Consider the following 24192-nt stretch of genomic DNA (forward strand, 5'->3'; position numbering starts at 1 on the left):
GACATAGTGCCGTTACTATGTTCTGTTCTGCCCAACATTAAAAAAACACAGTGTAGTATATTTTGATGCACATCCAGTCACCACTCGGCACCAAGAGAAGACTACATTCAAAGTAAAGGCAACCATTCTTGCAAAAATTAAACCATTTGAAGCCTATTGTGTGTTAACTTTGAGTTTAAAAAAAGTATTTTAGCAATATTTGTTTCAGCTTAATTACCTGTAATGTGGGACACTGGAAGTGTCTGATCATTCTGTGTTGCTGCATAATTATACATTAATTACACCTTGCACCTAATACGCCATCTGCTGCATAATTAGCAGATTTCAACAAAAACAAAGTTTGCAGCTCAAACAGATAGAAAGAAATAAAAGGAGCAGCGTGTGATTTCACACCAAAGAAACCTGCTGCAGACGTCTGCTGGTCGCCTCTGGGAGTTGGCTGCTGTGTTCAGGTGTTAAACTGACACTGGTGATGCAACACTGGTGCTCAGCTAAAAAATAACTAAATACTACTACTAGAGACCCGAATGTATGATACCACATTATTTTTCCTTCCTTAGCTAATAATTAAGTCAACCCTGCCACATAATGTGCTCATTTGTTGCTGACTAACTGACGTGGTGTTGCTGTGACCACTGCAGGACTTCTGCACATTACTAACATGATTCATTCACTTGTTAATTAAGATTGTGACTAGTTTCTACTTCCATGAAAGGACATATTCCGCTGTCTTATCTACTTGTCGCTGGTTATTCGATTGAATCTATCCACTCTGGTAATGCACAGCGTATGCGCCTAAAAACGAGAGCAAAGCACACAGGCACATTTCAGTGATCCACCTTCATTAATGGAACTGACTACAAATAATATATACATTTTATTTCACCAATCACTGATTATTGCAATCGCCTATCCGCCTGATACAACTTGTTTTTTGCCACAAACATCTGCTGCGGGGGTTTGTGCGCAAAGACTGACCAAACTGTCAATTGAGTGTAGATCAGCTCTATTTATAGTTTGAAAAAATAGAGATCAGAATGTTCTTATTGTTCTTGCATAAAACCCCGGATCAGGACATCCCTGGTAGGCTCCCATTGTTCATCTAGCGTTGGTGCTGTTGAGCACCGGCGGTGGAGCAATGCGTCCAGCTCTGATCCAGATTCCACGTTGCAGGGCGAGGTTGTTCTTTTTCTGGGATCACCGTCCCTTTGCCCTGTTCACTAACTAATCTATCGCTGGTACCTTAGACAGGGTACCCGCACCCTATTCTTGATCTGTGAAGTCCATCCCTACTAACCCTATTCTATCTTTGTGCACTGTTCCTTCATCAAGTGGATTAAAACCCCATGTGAAAAAGGGGGTTGGGGGAGCCAAAGGAAGAGAGGGTGGAGTGGGGTCAGACTGGAGATGGACCAAGGGGGGCAGAGACTCCACACAAGTGAGCCCACCAATTAGGCCCAATGGGCTTAGACTTCAGGCATAAGTAGACCAACAGGCTGGGGGCTTCTGGACAGCCCTTCTCTCTTTCGTTATTCTTGTCAGTGATAGTGCCTCGTCCAGCATATCTTAGCTCTCCGGCTCCACCTTGGTCATGGTAATAGACGTTTCATGACAAGCAGCCAGGCTGTGCATCGCGTCCGACCGCTCTTCCAATGACTGGAGGGCGTCCTGAATCTAGTAGTGAGTATAAAACTAATTTTTAGAGAACTGGAGGGGAAGACGTTACAAAATTTAGTTTTCTTTCCCAATACCAAGCAGCTGGGGAAATATGTATCATTTACTTAAAAGGAAGATAATATGGATACTCTGAATCTTTACATCTGTGTATATTATTCACTTATGAACCTTTACTGTTGTGCAGGTCTGCAAACACCTCTAGGAATTTCCAGCATACGTATTCTCTCTTGTGTCCATTCCTTTTACGTTTTTATGGTTGTGGCAAGAAATCTAAAATTGTTAATTATATAGCCTGTCTAATTTTTAAACTGACTTCTCCAGCAAAAACCTGTTGTTACAAACAAATTCCTGCAGGGCTATATTTTCTTCAAGATCTGCTAACCACAATAAAAAGTGTGATGCGCTATTCTCATGGGCATACAGGTACCCTTCCTAGTATTGTGCACCATAAAGTACACAGGCTGAGCACTGTCCCATCCTGTCAATGGTCCTTACTTTTAACTAAACATCTTGACCTCAGTACCCACTCAGCAGGGCTTACTACAACATTCCTTTCCGTTTAGTTCAAATCATTTTCTGTAAACATTATTCTTATGTTTACATCATCCTTTACAACCTAGCTACTTCACTAGTTAATGAAGGACTTGAGATATCCCTACAACTTATATGCAATGTTTGTGGTAACATGAATGATGATGGTGGTGCCACTAAGGCATTCAAACGAAAGCCACCGACATATGGCTCCCTTTTAAGGGTCACATTAGGGGACATCAGTCTTAGTCTACCAGTCCTTTCATTTGCTGCCAATTAAAATGTCATCATTTTACAGAAAGGAGGGGCAGTAACGTGGCATAATATGGTATTATGTTCCTTTCAATTTGTTCAAACACTGTTGTATTAAAGCCAATTAGACGTGTACTTGTGAGGTACAGTGTCTTCATTTATTCAAAAGCGTATTCACAGCATTCTGTGAATTGAATGGCTAAGAGTGAGTCCACCCAGTTGGCTTATGGAATTTGTCCCAGCATGGTCATTCCTGGACAGCGTAGGTAGGCTTAAAGAGCGAGAGAGAGAGAGAGAGCATAACAAAAAGCTATTCAGTGCACTTACAACAGTACAGGCCAATTCGCATAATAAGCACATAAGCCAAAGGAAAACATAAAACGCACAGTCTTTGTATACACGCAATACAGAATACGACGCAACAATACGTGTAACAAGCACAGAAACCGAAGAAAAACGCAGTGTTAGTTGCACAAAAGGACTTTTTCATGCATGTCGTGCATCTCATAGTTCATTTAATTTACCCAGGGGCCAGGCTCCTTCCTTCCCCCCCCCCTTTTTAACAGTAGATGACCTAAGCAGGTGACCTTCTTTTGAAAATACTTACTGTTTTTAATGGCTGGACACAAGCACAGTCGTACTAATACTCACAGGTGTGTCCCCCAACATCTAGCAACAATAGTCCGAGTTGAGGTATAGGTGTAAAGTAGGGATGCCAGTCAGATGTGCGATGGTACAGCTCTTATGTTTCTATGTGGATGGAAGAAGGGGTAAATCTGAAACATGACAATGTCTCTAACTTCTGGGTGGCGGGAGATAGGATGAACCCCAACCCAGGGGACCCTTCACTTCTCCATTTGGTCAGTACATAAATCACATTCATCATTCTCAATAGTTTCGTTACTTCGGTCTAAATAGGATAGAAAGTGTTCCTAGGAAAAGTGAAAGGTCGCACACTTGTGATACCTGCTGGAGCCGGGCTCTTTGTACTGCAATAAACATTCAGGCTCCTGATGTAAACTGCCCTCTTGTTCACTGGCTTCCAGGAGACACGTTTTTAGTAAGGAATGTGTCAGTTTAATAAAAATGCTATTTGTCTTTCGCATGTGGGCACCAGGTTCGGGCCTGTTTTTCACATCCCATTGGCCACCTGGTTAGCAACCCAGCCATACAAAAGCGTTCTAGTATTGATCCATATGCACATGACACGTACACATACATACTATACAAACATTTCATGCACTCAGAGTCCCCACACACAATGCTCAATTTCATAACCCTAGCCTATTTTCGCATAAAAAGACAGTGTGCTAAGCCTTTCCAACCTTCAATTGAAACACTGCTATAACCTAAAGAAAAGGGGGGGGGCAGCATCTGAAGCACATCAATACGCGTAATGATGAGGATTTTTAACCCACCATGAATCAAACTATTCTTTGAGATGCAGTCCTTGGCACCTTGGTATTGAAGTCCAGAAAGATTGTTAGTACGGCAAGGTTAACTAATGGTGGAACGTTTACTACATAGATCATTCAAGTGCAGCATTACAGACCGTGTGTAGGAAAAGGTCAGATGCCAGAGGTATTCAGTATGAGGTAGGGGGATGATGGATTAATGCTTTCATTAAAAAAACAATCTACAGTGGTCTGGGGTTGTCCCCATTCACAGAATAGGGAAACTATAGGAGGTGGCAAGTTTCATTGGGTGCATCCTTGTTTCTAAGGGTGTTCATTTTGGCTATAGTGGCAAAACCATTAACAAATTTGTTCAATGTTTGCATGGAGATCAGTTTGCGGGCGGATGGAGGAAACAGTGCAGCTCCAGTTCAAAAACATGGGGGCACAGCTGTGCCAGGAATCCACAGATTTGTAACTGCCAAGGCTGGCAGACCTACCCATGGAGTCCGCAACCTTGGGCGCTACCTTTTTTTTTTTTTTTTTTTTTTTTTTTGGAAAGTTCCTAGATAACAGCTGCTATTTTAATCCAATATTTCGAATGAAGCACAACAAAATGTGCATTTCCGTGTTTTTAAAAAAAAAACACATTTTAAGCAAAGTGTATAGACTACATACTTCCCCGCCTTCTCAACCGGATCCTCTGCCGGGAGCACACTCTCCACTTACTAGGACATGCCTTAAATGCTTGTGCAGGATGCACCACTCTATATGACATAAAAGAAGCTGTGCCTTTTTAAAACCAGCAATATGTGTTTGCGCCTGACTCCTAAAATGAGGTGCGTAGAAAAGCTTTTCCGTATTACAATCTAAACAGATGACCTTTTTCCTAGGAGGTTGTGGGTGGTTAAAACAGAGCGAGACTTTCCTTAAATGCTCATTCCGGTCATGTAACTTGTGCATGAACATCAAATGCTAACACTTAAAATGAGCTTTCTTGTGATGTTTCTCCGAGCCCTGGCTTTGGCCACGCAAGCAATGTGTTAGGGAAGATATTTTCTTTTTTCATTTAATAGATTTACATCTCACTTCTGTCTAGTGTTAGACTGGATGGCATACCCCTGGTAAGGCTCAGGAGCATTTGAAAAACCCCTCTGAAGGTCGGCAAGATTATTAGAGTGAAACGTTGGTGGGAAGGTAGGTGAAACACATGGTGTGCAAAATAAAAAAGATTACGATGTTTAGGACCCCAAGAACCAGAATGCACCTGGGGCTCACAGTCAACCAATATCTGGCTAAAGTACTACCTTGGAAACTATACAATAGTAGTATCAAAATGTTTAATGAGAAAAATGTGTGCTTTTGCTCCTTCACGGGAGCTGCGAAGTAAGAGGCTGAATTTACTGTCCACTTCATTGACATATCTAAACGCCAGGATCTTACAAATTGCTTATGTTGTAGAAGTGCAAATAAATAAAACATATCTTGACTATTCTTTTAGCGTTGTTTCTGCATACTGCATCTTTTTACCTTTTTAGAATTTAATTACTCCTTCTACTGGCCACTGTAAATAGTTTCTTCTTTGTGTATTTGTTCCACAATGAGCCATACATTATTGGACCAATACCGTACTTTATATCTAACAAACGATTCGAGCTTAAACAACCATTTTTCAACCACTTTAGAAAAGACAGGCATGATGGATATTGGTTAAAATAAATGTCTCAATTAATCCTAAATTCAGACAAGAAGTCTGCATTACCTGCTCTTTACTATTTGCAAATAGTAACTTCTGTTCAAACAATCAATCAACATTCACGAGGCTAATCCATATTTAACGTACATGTCTTTGTTAGGGGTGCCTTGCGGCGGTGCCGGCCGACTGACCTCTAACAAATGGTTCGAGCCAGAACAACTCCAACAATCCAATAAGGTAACAGGCATGACTGAATATCGGTCAAAATGAATATCTCAAACCATCAATTAGACAAAGTCTGCACTACCTGCCTCCGCTGTTTGCAAACAGTGAATATTAAAATAACTAGATTACCTGTCTTTTGCGGTTTGCAGACAGAGAATATCAAAACAATCAGTCAATAATACTAGTATTCAATCAATAAGTACTTATTCAATCAATTTCAATCAATAAACCGGTTTCTCACGACCTTACCCGGACCGTTTTGGACAGTTTCTTAGTCTTCCCTTTCCAGCGCCTGGTTGTCCTCTTACTCCAATCAATGACGGCGTTCCTTAAAGGTCTCCGTCAGGACCGTAGGTCACTCGAGAGGTCAGTTCGGAACCGGTGAAGTTCAGTTGATCGGCAGCCAGACGAGGGTCTTTCAGGGCAGGTTAATTCCAATCATTAGTTGTTCACTCCGTCATTAGGACCTCTCTACCGGACCTAATCGTCACTGATGAGCCGGACCCAATCGTCACTGATGAGCCCCTACGTTGGGTCGCCAATTAGTGAAAAGCAGCGAGTCTTCTAAGAACCCCAATGCTGCCCGGTGCAGGGTTCACCTTTTATTTCACCTTGGGTTCGCTATCAAAATAATTAGGCTAGCGCTAGAAACTGGAAGACAAGAAAAAGGTTTATTTCTCATGAGGAGACCACGTCCACTGCAGACACCGGGATGTCTGAGGGAGGTGTTCTAACAACCGCTCTCCTGCAGGTCACTTTTATACAGTATCAGGACAAAGTAATCTTTATGATCAGTGTCATGTAAGCTTGGTATCCCCGGACAGGATGCCATACAAGCCGGTTCATACCCTCCCAGCCATAAACTATCGGACAAGTGATGTTATCTGCCAGCTTGTCCTTGCCTCAGGGTCGAGAACATGTGAGACTGGTCAGGTTTTAGTGTCTTTTACTGTTGATTAGTAAAAAAGTTCCATTGTCAGTTATAATCTTTGGTTGAGTACACAGGTGTGGGGAGGAGAAAATAATGCAAAAGTTCATAAGTTCATTAGTTACGGAGGACAGAACGAGGTGGTGGTTTAGCAAAAGAACACTAAAGTTTGTTGTGGCAATAGAATGTCTCTTGGAAGCTACCATCAAAGGCAGGCATGCCTGTTAGTTATGGCCCCAGCACACATAACAGGTCGGTCAGGGGGTCAAACAGATACTTGCGGAGGTACGGGTAAAACAGAGGTGAACAATAGAGGACAAAATGCTGTGGTGAACATACATGAAGGCCGCTTATGTACACCTAAAGTTTGTCGGTTTTAAGTGTTTGCAAGCATCTTGTAATAAATATATAAAAAGATAATACATATAAATGGAGAAAGAAAGATATCTGACACAACGAAGAAAAGTACTGAAGCCCAACTCTAAGGCATTCTGGTATTTATTCACAAGTAAGGCTGGCAGCATGTTCATTTCCTAAAACATTTCGGGCACTGAATTGGCCTTGATCACAGGTGAGCAAATTATGAGCGCTTAAATCATGATGAATATTTGACCACAAGTAAATCCTGCAATTACCACTATGCAACAGTAATGTCATTGAAGACTCGTGTTTTCAAAATTAAGCTGAATAGCGACCGCCCAAATAATATTTTTTGCATGTGAATGCGGTTGAAGTGAAACAATCAGTTATTCTCCAAAATATATTTCTAACCTTGCTCATTTGTTGCTGCCATGAAGCAAAATTCGTATTACTTGAAATGCTCAGTTATGTCACAATCGGCAGGAAGAGAGTTCTCCTCCTCCTCCCTTTCTCACCTGCAAGAGTAAATATCTTAGAAATCCATAATGTGCCACATGCAGGCAAGTGGGACATGCTCCCCAAGTTAGTTCAGCAAACAAAAATTCTCCAACTGATGGTAGACACCATCCCTGCACAGCGACTTAGGAACGGACAAGGAGCAGACCGTAATATATAAATATATATATATATATCTCTAATCTCTTTCGTGTATGTATGTAATGATCAAGACTGCAGGCTTGTAGTCGAAACGAGTCATCCTGACATGCTAAGGCAATAAACCAATTCATTATATCTCCAACTGGAGTCTGTGCCCTTGCTTGGCCCGCTGTGTTCGTTCTTTGGGATCCTGATTTTATATATCTCTTCTGCCATTGGTCTGAGTGTCATTTACACGCTGCTTCCAACAATGAAAACAATGTACAGCCTGGGGTAATGGTTCAGTCTACATCAGTCACTGGCTCTCTTGCCCTGTTATTGAAGACAGTGTCTGATCACGTGCACATCCACCTGAAAAATGAATGCATTCTGATGAGGGCTGGTTGGCCAGCCCTTTCGTTTTTTTTTTGTTTTCTCCTTTTATCGTTTGCCTTTCTTTTCTTGTCTTTCTTTTTATTTTAATAGTTCTGAAACGGATACTTAAAGTATCTAGGCAGTGCTAAAGGATTGCTTGTTTGCAGCTCATTTCATCTGAAGTGTGCTGCATCCCAAGTGCCTACAACTTCTAAACGAGGTTACCATTAAGGAATTCTGATGACCATAGAGAGTAATTGTTTTGCCATTCTACGATGGCCAACATATTGGTTCTAAATGTGGTGGGCATGCTGGACCTTGAAAATAGCAGTAGATTATTCTATATTTAGTTTTGTTTTTGCAAGCATGTGCCCGCCATGTTCACACTGTAGCACATTTTCTATTTTTCTATTTGTTTTCTTTTTATTCAGCTTGCTTATTGCTGCATATGTGTGTTTTATTGCTGTTTTCAGAGGGCGAGTGCAAGCATAAGGCATTGGGTGGATTAGTGGATACATGGGTGCAAAGATTGCATGTCTGATGGCGTATTGAGTGCGCAAATGCATTAATGACACAACCCTTTCATTTATAATCCAAACGTGTTGGCATTGTCAATGTTTGTATAGAGCAGATGCTGCTCCTAATGATGGTCCATTTGGGAAATTTGTGTTTCACTGTATTGTCGGCCCTAATTTCTGTCCTTTTTGTGCAAAAGAAACTCTTAAGTGTGTCCCTTTGTAGAGCTGTGATATGGGACTGCCACTGTGTCCTACTGTGAGGCAGAGATGTTCTTGTGTCATAGGTCCAAATTTGGGAGTTTAATTCTAGTCCTGCCAAGCATCACACATCCGGTGTGACACTAACGCATTTCAGTGCGGTGCTCCGCATCACCGCTCTGAAATGCATTGTCACGCATATGATGCATTCTCCATAGTGTCCCAGCTGAAGCGCTGTAGCATTAACTGGCCTGTGTGGCAGCTGGCAATGGCATCACGTGGAGATGCATTGCCTGTGCGCCTGCTCTTGCAGGCTTGGCATGCTCGCCACTGAGCTATGACATTGCTACAATGTAACAGTGAAGGGGAGTTCCCGTGGCTCTGCGCTGTTCTGAATCAGAAAGCCTGCCTCCATTCGCGCGCCATTAATGATTTGTTACAAGGATGACTGACGGAAGGAGAGAGAATGGCGGCGCCACCGGTGGCTGCAGTTCATGAAAGGAATTTGTGGGAGGCTGCAGCCAGTGGCAATGCCAGCGCTGCTCCCATCGCAGTAAAATTTGCCGAAAGAAATGAAGACGATCCCCGTGACCGGACCCAATGCCATGGACTGCGGTGCCCCCTGAGCCTTACAGCACACCGCTGTGCTGCTGCTGACCGAGCCTCAGTCTGAATCGTGCCCAGCGGACGTCGTTTGTAAAGTGAGTTAGTGGGTGGAGTGAGGTACTCTTACTCTGCTGCTGCTTAGTTTTAAGAACACTCTGCTTTCTATAATTAATAGAGCTTAGCGCTAGTTCGTTTTCAGCTGCCTCTGCCCTGCAACTTGTCTACTCACAAGTCACTGTCTGTCCAGTAAACATTTGGGCCGGTGACTGACTCTGTGGTGCCTGGCTGCCGGTCCAACAGATTACTTTAACAGCACCTGAGCTGTGACACTTGGCAGAGCAGAGCCTGGTGTAGCACTGTGACAGTCGGAGTTATGATTTGAGTTGAGCAGTTTTGAAATAATACATCGCCCTGGCTGGCTGTGAACTATGCGAGCCAGCTGGGGAATTCTTGGCCATGATGGTTTGCTTTTATTATGTTTATTTGATATTCGTGAACTGCATGAAACATGCCGCAATCGTGAAGTGTGTGATACATTTAAAAATGAAGACAGCATTCAGCCTCACACTACTGATCTCGCAGTTGTGTGGTAATATACCCATCAGCTTTTAGACATTTACTGGCCTTGGTGAGGGGCACATTCCCATATGTCAGCCACTATCCCACGGCCGCTGATGTGTCGGGCACACTCCAGTGGCACACTATAGACAACAACGGGTCTAACAGACTTGTGCTCTCAAAGTGCCCACTGATATCAGTCTGGGTCTTCTCAGATCCTCTCTGGACCTTTTTTTTTCTAGTTTTATCTGGTTCGAGCTCACGGGCCTATTTCAATCCTGCTTGGACACCTGATGGCCTAAGCAGCAGTGTGCCACTATTCTGAGCTGCTAGGCCTGGAACTGCCAGACTTTCATTAGAACAAACCCTAACCCAGGTCTCCCTAGGCTGAGGACAACTAGCCTCACCGCCTGCCCTCCATGGGAAAGAACTAAAAAATATTTCATGCTAGAAGTGACCAGACGCTCCCTTCTTTGTCTCACAATCTTCTAACCCTTTTAGCTTTATGCTTTGTTTTTGTGCATCGGGACATCTCCATCCACCATCCCCTCCCGGTGAGAATGAAAATGGCAACAGTTTATTCTTGCAGTTTTATATAGCACAAACATAGCCGGTGGTATTAGAACACTTTACATGAGCACGAGAACACGTTACACATATGTTTTAGGCATGGGGTGATGAAGTGAATTGCCCAAAATCACAGGTTATTGCGCTGAGGCTGATTACTGGAGCCTGGTAATGCTTACCTATTTCCAGGGTTGGCATCTCTAGCCCCAAGGTCACACCTCTTCCCCTGGTATATCCCCAATGCTTCCTCCCCAGGTACCTCTGACATCTGCTAAACGAGAACTCGTACACCAATGTCTAACATGTTGATACATGCATGAATCTGTGTGTGTTAAAACTCTAACCATGCTATGTAGATCAACATAGCACTGCAGAGCTCTTTTGATCTACAGCTTGGTTAGAGTTTTGGTGCTACCAGCCTAGGTGAGTCACGCACTCTGTCTCAGACTGCACAGTTGTAAATTGATACTTGTATGTAAATTGATACTTGTATAGTGCACTACTCACCCGCAAGGGTCTCAATGCGCTTGTACGAATACCGCTGTGGAACCCATCCTGGCTTTCCCTGTGAGGCGTCCACTCCTGGGCAACCCCAAGGTAGAGGCCAGGCATCCTTAGCGTTGTGGGGGCTGTTGTGGAGATTAAGCAAGCTATTGTCCAGAGTTGCAGAGTGGAACTCCATGATTGGAATAGGCACCGAGGCGAGAATTATCAGGTTCGTGGAATTTTGAACCCAAGACCCACCGAGGCGGGGAATTGAACCCTGGTCCCGGGCTAGACCTCTGCATCAGGGTCTGCCACTCTAACCATTGAGCCACACTTCTCCACTCATCTGCTCTCTGCAGCATGTGCTTTAACCATATTAGGTCACTGGCTGCAATTACTCCAGTTAGTTTCCACATGAGGCTTATTATTTTTCCAAAATGCCAGGGGTTTGTATGAATGTTTTGTTTCTAACACATGAGAAACATAGTCCAGTACTGGTTCGCACAGTGGTGAACAGCTGCATCTGTATTATAGTGCTAGGAGGTCCCAGCCAGCGACAGAAAGCACTGTGGATATGCACATTGTTTTAAACTGGAATTGCATACAGTATAAGATAGGCTGGTGCAAAATGCAGAAACTTGGTGTTCATTATAAACCTAGTTTTAAGTTTCCATTTGAGGGGTTTTGTAGAAGTTTCACGTAGTTTTCACAGCTTTTCATTGCTCAAAAGGGTGTAATTTCAGACATTATCTCTTTCCAAGCACTTCATTGTTTGGATTTACTCGAGAAAGTGTCACTCATAGAAGTTGAAATGTCACTCATCATTACACTGAAATTATGAAAATGTCACACATAGCAATCTGAAACCTTGGCAGCTATGTAATTCATTGCGTTAATTTTTCTTTGCTAATAGGAACACATTTGAACCACATTTTGAACCAAGAGTCCCAAAAGCGTGCAACTCTTTAACTTGGGATGTGACAACAGTAACGCACATTACTTAAGATCTGAAACTGCACTATTGAAATCTAATACATCAGTTTAAATTTGAGGGAGTTCAGTAACCGTGTTTGCCCGGTCATTTTAGGTGATTAGAGGAGTCTGAAATGGTCTGATACCTCAAAGAAACAATTATTGACTCTAAATGCGAGCAGCCCTTTAAACGGAAATATGTTCACTTGCTTGTTTGATGATTCCTTATTGCTCTTTTTCATATGGAGGGGAGAGATCTGCGTATGTTATCAACAAGTAGAAGAGAGGGTTTTAGCCCAATTCCTGCGGTCTGAGAATTTATTTATGGTGGCTGTTTTCCTGTATCATTAGCTGTTGAATAATTTGGATAAGTGAAGTGCGCATAGGGTATTTCTAGGTGGCTTCCTCCACACTCCGTGCCGTTGATACACTTACTTGGGTTATTTGTGCCAAATATTTAAGCCTAAATCATGAGATGTCTGGCTGCTAGCTGTCCTGATGTCTAGTCTACCACTTAGCTATTTGCAGGGGCGGCTAGTGACATTTGAAAGTGGTGGGGCGTAAACTAATTTGCATATTGCACCGCAGCGAGCGCAGCAAGCGAGCCGGAACCACCTTGCATCCATCCATACATCATTCATGCATCCACCCATCCATCCACCCATCCTGCATCCATCCATCATCCATCCATTCATCATCCATCCATTCATGCATCCACCCATCCATCCTGCATCCATCATTCATTCATGCATCCACCCATCCATCCATCCACCCACCCATCCTGCATCCATCATTCATTCATGCATCCACCCACCCATCCTGCATCCATCATTCATTCATGCATCCACCCATCCACCCACCCACCCATCCTGCATCCATTCATGCATCCACCCATCCATCCTGCATCCATCATTCATTCATGCATGCATGCATCCACCCACCCATCCTGCATCCATCATTCATGCATTCACCCATCCATCCTCCATCCATCCTGCATCCATCATTCATTCATTCATTCATGCATCCACCCACCCATCCATCCTGCATCCATCATTCATTCATTCATGCATCCACCCAGCCATCCTGCATCCATCATTCATTCATGCATCCACCCACCCATCCTGCATTCATCTTTCATTCATGCATCCACCCACCCATCCTGCATCCATCATTCATTCATGCATTCACCCATCCATCCTCCATCCATCCTGCATCCATCATTCATTCATGCATCCACCCACCCATCCATCCTGCATCCATCCATCATTCATTCATTCATTCATGCATCCACCCATCCATCCTGCATCCATCATTCATTCATGCATCCACCCACCCATCCTGCATCCATCCTGCATCCCTCATTCATGCATCCACCCATCCATCCATCCATCCATCAATTCTGCATCCATCCTGCATCCGTCGATTCTGGTGCTATATAAGAAATATAATAATAATAATAATAATTCATGCATCCACCCATCCATCCTGCATCCATCCTGCATCCATCATTCATTCATGCATCCACCCATCCATCCATTCCTGCATCCATGCATCCACCCTGCATCCATCATTCATTCATGCATCCACCCATCCACCCATCCATCCACCCATCCATCCACCCATCCACCCAGCATCCATCCATCCACTCATCAATTCTGCATCCCTCCTGCATCCGTCGATTCTGGCGCTATATAAGAAATATAATAATAATAATTCATGCATCCACCCATCCATCCATCCATCCATCCATCCATCCATCCACCCACCCACCCACCCATCCATCCTGCATCCATCATTCATTCATGCACCCATCCATCCATCCATCCACCCATCCTGCATCCATCATTCATTCATGCATCCACCCATCCATCCATCCACTCATTCATTCATGCATCCATCATTCATAAAGGGGTGGGGATCGTGGGGAATAAACATTGCATGTAACACTGACAAACACAAATGTTGCAGAAGGGCAGCAAAACGAGTGTAAATGAGGGCAGCAAAACTAGTCTAATTGACGGCAGAAGGGCAGCAAAACGAGTCTAAATAAGGGCAGCAAAACGAGTCATTAGCAGTTAGATGGCCGCCAAAGCTACACATTTGTAGCAGCGCGCCAAAAACCGCCATTCCAAGCGCGTGCATAACAACGTTACTTCCTATAGTGTTTCTTTAATGAGTTAATCAGGTATTTACTTTTCTATCACCACATTTCATAAGCAAGCCTGTGCTGCCTAACTGGCGATTGCTACTGCAGCATAATTTAATAAATAAAAATCACTCGGCATCTATATTTCTCAAGGTCGGATTTCACTTTCCGTGTACACTACACTACTACAGTGAACCTGTTTAGTAAACAATGTTCCTTCATAGCAGTCTGATCATACCTGAGCTGGTGTGAACGCCGGGTCCCCCTGGCCGAGCGGTTCCTTCGGGACTTGATTGTCGCAGTGTCGCCCTCTCAAGTATTCCTTCCTGGGTCCGGTCAGGTCAGGTCTGGGGTCAAGTCTTCCATCAAACGAACCCCATAAACAAACAGAGGCCGCAGTATGAGGGAGGGAGAGAGCTCTGGCCCCCCAGACAGGGTGTTATGTACCCGGGCTAGGTATTGACCAGCCAATCCTGGCGCAGTATGGTGCCCCCCCAGCCAGGATTGGCTGGGGGGGGGGCACCATAACTGCTCGCCCAGTCGCCCTGTACAACCCCGGGGGCTGCTGCCCGCCCCCATGTCCTCTCTCTAAAGGGAAAATCAGGGGGGAAACAATCTGCGCACGCGCGGGGATGTTTGTGCCCAAAAGTCGACATGCGCAGCTTTAGCAGGCCCATCGGGCCCCCCCTCCCCCCCCCCCCCTACGCCCCTACGCCCCAATGGACGCACCGCGCCTGGCTATTTGATGTAAAGTGGTAACTCCATATCAGGCCAAAGGCCCACAACATTGGACTGCGTGGGCCATTGCGCTCCTGGAAAAAGCAGCCAGCAGGCACAACTAACATATAATAACAGGAATTGTTTAACAATTTGTAGAGTGGTACTGTCAGCTAACACTATATTCAAACAGTATCAGTTCAGATGATGTATTATCACTTTTTTGCCATATCATTATCGTTTGACCAAATGTTTCGCTTCATATCAACAAAGACGCAAGCATATTGTGGCATGATTTCAGTGTCAAAACTGTTTGCCTTTTTAACAGTTAAATACCTCTCTCTTTCTTCAGAGACTCAAAGTAGCCTGGGCTTAATAGATCCCATGTTCAAATGGTGCTTTGATAGTTGCTCCAAAGCCAATTACAAAAGGTTATTTTAAAATCCCAACTTGGAAGTGCCATTGTGTCAATAGTGGGGAGCCACCAAAATGTCAGTGTGTCATAGAATGTAGAACTTTACGAATCCTGATTCGTTTTAGGAGATTGCCTTTCATAGAAACCTCTGACGTAGAGTACTCGGTGAGACGCTCTCAAAATCCTTGGTCCCAAAATGTCATTCCTCTCGCTAGTCATCTAACAACATTTTTTGCTTCGGGACTCTCCAGTGAAGCTATTGGTGATCTTGTTCTCAAATCCAAATTTTCACATCCACCTTGAAAAGGTGGTACGTTCATGGTAGTGCAGCCCAAATGTTTTATATTCTCTACTATCCTGTCTACATTTGCAAAGTAGTCCCTTGCAGTGTCAATCACTTTAGTGATCGGCGTTCTCTCCCACTAAGTCTGTTATTGTTTACTTACACTGCTCTTTTATTGCTTCCACGCCAAAAATGTTGTCATTATCAGAGAAAACCCTGTTGCCCTTAAAAGAAAAAAAAGGCGGTTGAGAGCAACTCTCAACAAGATTTTACAATGCAACGGTCTCTCCTTTGCAAAAGTTAGAGCTATTGGCATTGTAAATGACCACATTTTTATTTGTGTTGGCTTTGAAAACAGATAAATAAATTGCAGTCATTTACAATGCCAATAGCCTAATCTCTCCCAAATGCGACACCTATTGCATTTGCACCCACACACACACACACACACACACACACACAGCCACACACACACACAGTGACAAAAAAATGGATCACAAGCAGGGAACGGAGGCCGAAAAGCAAGGCACAAGCAGGCAACAGAGGCACAAAAACCGGGTCACAAGCAGGCAACAGAGGCACAAGCAGGCAACAGAGGCATGAAAACCAAGGCACAAGCAGGAAACAGAGGGACAAAAACCGGGTCACAAGTAGGGAACAGCACGCACAACGAGGGAAGGGGGGCAGAAAAGCACGCACAACGAGGGAAGGGGGGGCAGAAAAGCCCGCACAACGAGGGAAGGGTGGGGGGGCAGAAAAGCCCGCACAACGAGGGAAGGGCGGTGGGGCAGAAAAGCCCGCACAACGAGGGAAGGGCGGTGGGGCAGAAAAGCACGCACAACGAGGGAAGGGGGGCAGAAAAGCACGCACAACGAGGGAAGGGGGGCAGAAAAGCAATCGGTAACAGAGGCAAGAAAAGCGAGCACTCCTCAATGGAGAAGAGGGGCGGATTCAAGCCCCTAGTAAATAAACAAGCCTTAGCAGGTTTCGACCTAAAAACAGCTTATTGGTGCTGGAAAGTTGAGCTAACATGTTCACACACAATACACAAAAATAGCAGAACAGAAGCTAGAAACATATGAAGGTTTTTAAGAGCCTTACAAAGCTAAGAGAGTTCTCAGTTTTGCTGCGATTGTCGGGCAAACTGTTCTGGAGCTGAAGACCCAAGATAAAAAAAACATTTTTAAAAATGGCACCCTTGAAAATGCTTATTGCTTTTTCTGACGCCTGAACTCCATGTGGCTTATCACTGATTTAATACATGTGCAGAGTACTTTCAGCCGAATTCATCCTCCAGCCCTAATCAAACGGAACGGAAAACCGAGTGAAAGGGAGAAAGCAGGGGTGACCCCGAACCTGCAAGAGGGAGCTAAAGGCAGGGAGTATCTAGTGTGGACTGAACTGGCACGAGATGAATTCAAACTTTGCATTCTTGGTATTCGCACCCCGACCTTTGACAGCGCCGGTTGCATCTTGTGAAGAACAGCACTTGTTATTATCATCATCGTTTTACAAATCAAGCACTGTTTCTAGGGAATCTTACCACATTTTGGACAGGCAACGACCATGGCATCGTCTGTGCGCGGGTGGAAGTCCTTCTCCAGCGCCTCTAAATTCTCTTGGCTGCAGAGCAGGGTCGGGTACTGAGTGCCCTTGTGGGTGAACACTCATTTCACAAAAATGATACAGCCTCCAAACAAATGTTAAAACAACTTAATCCCAGACTGCTCGTATTGAGCCTTAATTTATAGCATTGAAGTGATGCACTTTGGAAGGTGGCCGTCACATTTCGTTGCGTTCATAAGAGGCATCACGTTTAGTCTTGTGTCTGTCTTTTGGTAGTTTGACTACAGGAAATAAATAGTCATCTGGGGAAGTATTCAGTGTTCAGCGGGTTATGGATACGGCGTCCTAGCAACGCCGCCTCTCCGAGGCTGCAATCTACAGCATGGTCCCGGTTCTTAGATCGCAAGTGACACTGCTCTGGTTCTCTGTGCTCCTAGCACTAACATAGGGGCAAGGTATGGATGAACTTCCTGTGTTCTGCAATGCTGAGCAGTGCTTATGGTGCATGGATCGTGCTTATACTTAGGAGATTTTGAACGGGCAGGAACAGAGACACGCACAGCGCGAGGAGGGGGTGTGGGGGGGCAGGAGCAAAGACACGGACATCGGGATGGGGGACCAGCGCCAGACCTTCATTTGCAGAAATTAGGAAAAGCCATCTGCAGCGGGCGTGTTTACCTACTGCAATGACTCCTGCTGCAAACACCAGCCCGGGCATGATTGTCTGGTTTACCAGCAGCTACACAGGAGGGGCTGCTGAGGGTCAACTCTGCGGCGGTCTGTTCAGGGTGAGCTGAGCCACCGGTCAGGTCAGTCGAGTGTTTGATAAAATAACTGTTGCACTACTTGGTCATGCTGCGAGCAGTGCTGCAGCTTCCACAGCCTGACACTAGTTTGTTTGAACTGTAGCTGCCCGCTAACGACGCACGCCACACCGTCATGACTCATGAATATATAGTCATTAATCATGCTGCGGCACGTGTCGGTGAATTCTGTTACATCCTAGCAGCTTATAGTTGCAGACTCGCTCCCAAGCCTGCAGGAAGCAGGGCGCACAGTGCACTGCCACTCCAGACGAGACCAGCTTTTGTTTTTCAGTATTGGAGCATGATTTACTTAGTGCTGAGGATGTGTGCTGATGCGTACCACCACACTGAAATGAGTTAGTCTAAATCCTGATGCGTGTTAATGGGCCAGGTTGAGCATTTTCATGGACCACTGCAAACCCTCAGGGTGAGCAATCTTGTTCTTTCGGGCCACGTATCATCTAATATTTGCCAGTTGTAGTGTCCTCCGCAGCTCTAGGGCACATAAATGACCATGTTGCACACAGAGCTCTGTAACACACGTCTTTGTTCTTCTGCATGCAACCACTGACTGAACACACTGAGTCATCAACTTTATTGACCACACCCAAAAACACCCCATCTGATTACGTAACTTTTTAATGAGTCAACCGAGGACCACAAGAGTGTCACTGCACATTATCACACAACATTACAACACATTCAAAATAAAACGTTATTACCCAACCAGCAGGAGTGAAGATAGTAGTTTTATAGCACTGACCTGCAGTGCTTCGTATACAAGGTTGCCACAGGTTCAAGGGCTCAGCCACATACCTTCTTGTACATTAACCAGCCTGACCATAATCCGAGTAAAGTACTGTGACCACTGGTAATTAAATAACCCCTTTCTACCAAGAAGCGAACAGAAGAAACTGGCTGGCATCATTGTCACTGCATTGGGGAACTAATTTACTGCATAGAAGGGGAGATGTAGAAATCTTTCTCAGGCTTTGTATCTGAAACAAGATTGATGTGACCATGGGAGAGGCAAACTAATCAAGATACATGCTGGCTGGATTGACCAGCATTTTAAGGTTCTTGATGGTTGATCGCCTCTGAGGGGGTCTAGAGTGAGGGCCAGTAGAGTAGCCACTGGCAAGATACAGTACGCTGTAAGTAGACATCTGCTGTTTGTTTCAAAGGGGTACAAAAGGGGGTGGTGATGGACGGAGCATCTGAACCAATCAAACACTCACACCCAGTCAACAGATCTGGGTTTAATCCATCACCGTTCTTTAGCCCACTCTGCCACCCCAGTTCAGACATGGCTATATGCAAATCAGTCTGACCCTGTGCCTCATGGGAACAGTCCAGCCCGAACTGCCAAGCCATGCCTTCCCTGGACCGGAAACAAGCTTCCGAGGACTGGTTTCTGGCATTTCAGCAGTCTTCAGCCCGGCTTGCTTGAATTTAGTGGCAAAGTGAGCACAGGACTCACGTCTGAGCATACCCTGCCAACTTATGGCGAACAAAGCGGTACAAAAGGGGGTCAGACTGATTTGCATATGGCCATGTCTAAACTTGTGGAGAAGTGTGGCTCAGGGGTTAGAGGCGGCAGACCCGGAAGCTGAGATCGGCCCTGGACCAGGGTTCAATTCCCCGCCTCGGCGGGTCTTGGGCTAAAAATTCCACGGACTCGATAATTCTCGCTCCGGTGCCTTCTCGACTCACGGGTTCACACTCTGCAACTCTGGGCAATAGCTTGCTTAATCTCCACAACGGCCCCTCGCGGCGGGATGCCTGGCTTTCACCTTGTGGATACCCTGCCGGGGCTATCTCACAGGGGAATACTAGGACGGGTTCCCTAAGCAAGCGCCGGGACACCCACTGCGGGTAGCTGTGCGCTATATAAGCTCAAATACATTTACATTTACATAACTGGGGTGGCAGAGTGGGCTAAAGAACGTGATGGATTAAACCCAGATCTGGTTCAGATGCTCCGTCCATCACCACCCCCTTTTGTACCGTTTGTTTCAAAGGAGTAATTCATTGCAATGTGTGACTTAGCGCACTAAATAATTGAAGCTCTCTCTCCAATTAGTGTTATTTTGAGTCCTATTCTGCATTAATGATTTTTTTTGCTGTCCAACCAAACTGCTTCCCTCACATCTGTACTATGTAACCTTGGTAGACAGAGGGAATCCTTCTCGGTGTTCTGCAAGTCAATCAACAAGTTTAGACAGCATGAACATATAGGTCAATGAACTACCTATACCAGAGTTCAACAACGAATCTGAAAGGGAGGATGTTTGGGTTTGTTTGGTAAAAGAAACGTATGTCATAAGTTGGTGCAAGCCTCTAAACGGTACTGAGTTTGATTTAAGTGTGCGCCAGTTCTTTAACACCACTAAACATTTCAATAGGTTGGGCAAATGTCACAAAACATTTACACCCTCTTTAGTCCAAGGCCAGCACACCAAGTTTATTTTAGAGTAATTCAGGAAAGGTAACTGGTGAAGTGCCTTCAGATGTTCGGAAGTGACCAAATTTCACGGCTACACCTTCTGCAAAGTAAATGATATTCCTTGTATAAGGTATTTGCCAGGAGGACGCAATGTTAATCTCACAAAACACAAGGTGACATGATGTTATGTTCATTTTTGAACTATGCAAATTAATGGGAAACTGAATTAATGTAATTATTTTCGGGCACACCTTTTCAGAAAGGGAAGCAGTCGGATTTGTTCGAATGCCTCTGTACCAGTGCCTCTAAACAAAGTGCTGACAAAGTATGGACTTTTGGACTTTGCAGCAACGAGGACATATGGGGATTGACAATAGCAACTGCTGTAAAACTGGGAAGGACAAAAGCAAGGAATGAACTTCAAGAAAGCTTTGTGTCAAAAGTATAGTTTTTAAGTACAGTTAGCATTATGTATTATTAATTCCATCGTACAAACACAGCAGACTGAACTTCAACTCAAACACACTGGCCCTCTAACATACAGTCCTTTTCTGGTAGCCACAGTCCAATGTCAAAAATCAAATTCAACAAGGAGTTCCAGTAGAAACTTTAAGGAAATATGTTCACGAAACGTTCACTGAGTAGGTTACCCGCAGCCCATTCCATGCCAAATGCTGCACCGCCCATCTCGCGCCTCCCGCTTCCCAATACCCACATTTACCATCTCACCTGTGGAGGGGTCGAAAGCCTCTTCTTTCTGGGTGCCATCGACGGGATGCACCCTGGGGCCCCCGCGGTAGTTCAGAGGTTGAATGTTGCTGAAGGTCCCGGTGCTGAGGCTCATGGCTGCAGCAATGCGAGCAGGGGTTTGGCGGAGTAAGGCGGTGGTGAGCATGCACGGACCTGGGGGAAAACCAAACGGTGAACGGGACAGAAGAGCAGTAGAAGAAGCAACAGTTATATGGAAGGGGCGGGGACCAAGGGGCAAGTGGCCAAGTTCAAGCAGAATATAGCCGCCATCTTCGAACGGTTCACTGAACTGCAATCGACCCTACACTAACCTTCATTTTTAAAGAGGACGGTCGCCATATTAGAACGGGATGTGAAATGTAACTGGACTACCTTCGCCTTAGTAAAACACGAAGAACTCTAACACAGAAAGTTCTCATTCAGAATTCGAGGGCAAACTTTGTACAATAATGACTGAAAGTGGCTTAGACAGACACAGACACATGCTGCTGTGTTAGTTGTCAAATTCATATCTTTTTTGGGAAGCAGGCTGCAAGAAATTATAAACAAGAGCTGCTCAAACATAAAACATCTACGGAGACACGGACAGCGGGAGGGGGGGGCGGGAACATGCGGCATGATGAAAAAAGGGGCGGAACTTAAAAAAAGACCCAGAAACGCTCTTGAATCGCGTCAAGGCGGTGTAAAGAGTAACAGACACCCATCTCTTCCAATGGCTAGCCTCCATTTATGGAGCTAACCAATGGAAGAGAGAGGCGGGACAAAGCCCCATACTGTAGATCAAAAGATTTCGCCTGCGAGAGCACTGCTGCGCAGTGCTACGGCCAGGCGAAACCTGAAAACGGCCGTGTGAGCATCAGTGATAACACATATATTGAGCACTTATTTGGCTAGGAAAGAAGCTGTTGACTGGTTTCGTACCCTGGACCATTTCTTTGAGGGTTCGCCTCAGGACAAAGAACACTAAAAAAGCTCCATCTCTTGTGTTCACTCAATGAAACTTGCTTCAAATAGACACTTGTGGACTGCCGCAATGTAAACCAATTTTGAACTGTGAATTTTACCAAAACTAGAGGTAACAACTCCGCCTGACTTTGTGTTCTTTTTTTCCTTGTTTTCGATGGAATTGCACTGCCAGTCCACTCTTCTTGGTTTGAAACGCGTCAACAGCTTCTTTCTCGGCCAAATAAGTGCTCAATATGTGTTACCACTGTTGCTCACAATCTAGTATGTTTGTAAAGTTTCTTAAAAAATATTGTATGTGAAACCAGTGGGGTCACTATTTGGCTGTTGCCCCTGGCAACATGTGTGAATCTTCCCCAGTTAGGTAGCTGTCAGGGGGTACCATGGTATTTTTGCAGTTTAAATTGTAAAGAACCTGAGCCTAAAAATCATCTCTGTTAAGGGTTGTATATGTATTGTATATATGTTATGTAATTTGTATGTTTTATTTATTTGTGTATCTTGGAAATATTGTGATTCCTGTGTATGTCCAAAAGTAATGAAATTCTAAAATTAATCAAGTTCTCAAAAAACGAACTTTTTTCAAAATAAAATGTTTTTTAAAAATAACATTGAATTTGATCCTAGTAATTGGGTTATGTGATCATAAGGTGAATGGGTGATTGCATGAAAGTCAATATTGTCAGTTTTCTTGATGTTTTTGTATTTGTGGCCCAGCTTTACTGATTGAATGCCAAACCCTTTCTGAAATTATAATGAACAGCGGCGTGAGAAAATTAGTCATCAGAGCTGAGTTATACGGAGAGAGCAATTATACTTTTGTGCATTAACAAGCTTTTTCTATTTCAGGTACTATTCAAGAGAGAAAAAGATCACTTCTCATCTAAGATTGGGCCATCCTATGGTCAGTAGGATACATCTAGTGGGCAGGGAGGTTTTGCTTGCATCTCAACTGACCTGGGCATGCAAAGACTTGGATAACACTCCTCCTGTCTAGTTCTGAAAGCAGCCTGCGGGATTCGTTGGACTACATGGTTCCCTTTTGTGAATGCTGTAGAGCACAATAGTATTTCAGTAACCATGTAGCAAAGGAGAGGTCACTTTGGTACCTGCCAGGGTACCAATGTCCAGGAGGCATGTGCTTGAGGATGAAATTCAGACTATACTAATGTTCACTGTAAGGTGCATAGTTACTCACCTTATCCCAGTTAGTGTTACACATATGAGCCTGTTTGCCACTACACCTAAAACTGTAACTACTTATTTGCATGGGGCTGTTTGTTTTGGCCAATAAGTGAATGCTCCATTGTGCAGCTGCAAATGTGTGCTTATGCTGATGGTATTACAGAGGGGCTTCACAAACATCTTTGACCCCTTCTCTAATCTAGACGCGTCTAGTTTGTGTAAAGAATGAGTGCAAATGCCCACTTTGCGACAAAGGCATTAATGAAATGGGCTCCTCGGTCCATATTATGCAATGCAGTGCATATTTCGGGCGCACCTTTTAAGACGCGTGCTCTGCACTAACCATGAGAATGCACTCTATTACATTGAATGCACTTTATTACATTGAATGTGCTGCCACCGGGCAGCTGCACACTCATGCTGCCCTGGGGCAGAGCATTCTAGTGATTAAATGGTGAGGCTTTGAAGCAGCTGCTCCAGATTTCACTGTGCCAGCTGCAACCCGCCTGCACTTTTAAGATGGGAGAGGGATCCCCCATGCAGGTAGGTGCAGTTGGTGCCTTACCTGCCTGCAATGGGATGTCTTGGGGGGGGGGGGGGGGGAGGGGGGGTCCATAGGACTCCCATTCCCCCCTGCAGAGGGCTGCCAACACCTTCTTTGCCTCTGCACCTGCATTTATAATATGGTGCAGGCGCAGAGGCAAAGGTATCCCCTCATTTGCATTGGGTCACACCCCCATGCAAATGAGGGATCCCCCTCTGGTGATAGCGCTGGCACTGTGTGTGCCTTATCCCTAAGGCTTCAGACAGGCTGAAACTCTTTGCTTTTAAGAAGTTGTTTTTATTTTGTTTATGGAAAAAGTACAAAATGTGGGTTAAACCGCACCAAACCACATCCATGTACAACAGTGATTTTTTTTTTTAGATTTTTTTTTT

General features: G+C 44.6%; 1 protein-coding gene across 1 annotated transcript in view; it reads left to right on the plus strand.

Annotated features, from left to right (window-relative positions):
- PARD6G (par-6 family cell polarity regulator gamma) overlaps window positions 1–24192 on the plus strand; it is a 265823-nt gene that overhangs the window by 40565 nt on the left and 201066 nt on the right. The gene's annotated exons all lie outside the window — the stretch shown is intronic.

Source organism: Lissotriton vulgaris, chromosome 4_1 (assembly GCF_964263255.1).
Source record: "Lissotriton vulgaris chromosome 4_1, aLisVul1.2, whole genome shotgun sequence".
Taxonomy (NCBI): Eukaryota; Metazoa; Chordata; class Amphibia; order Caudata; family Salamandridae; genus Lissotriton; species Lissotriton vulgaris.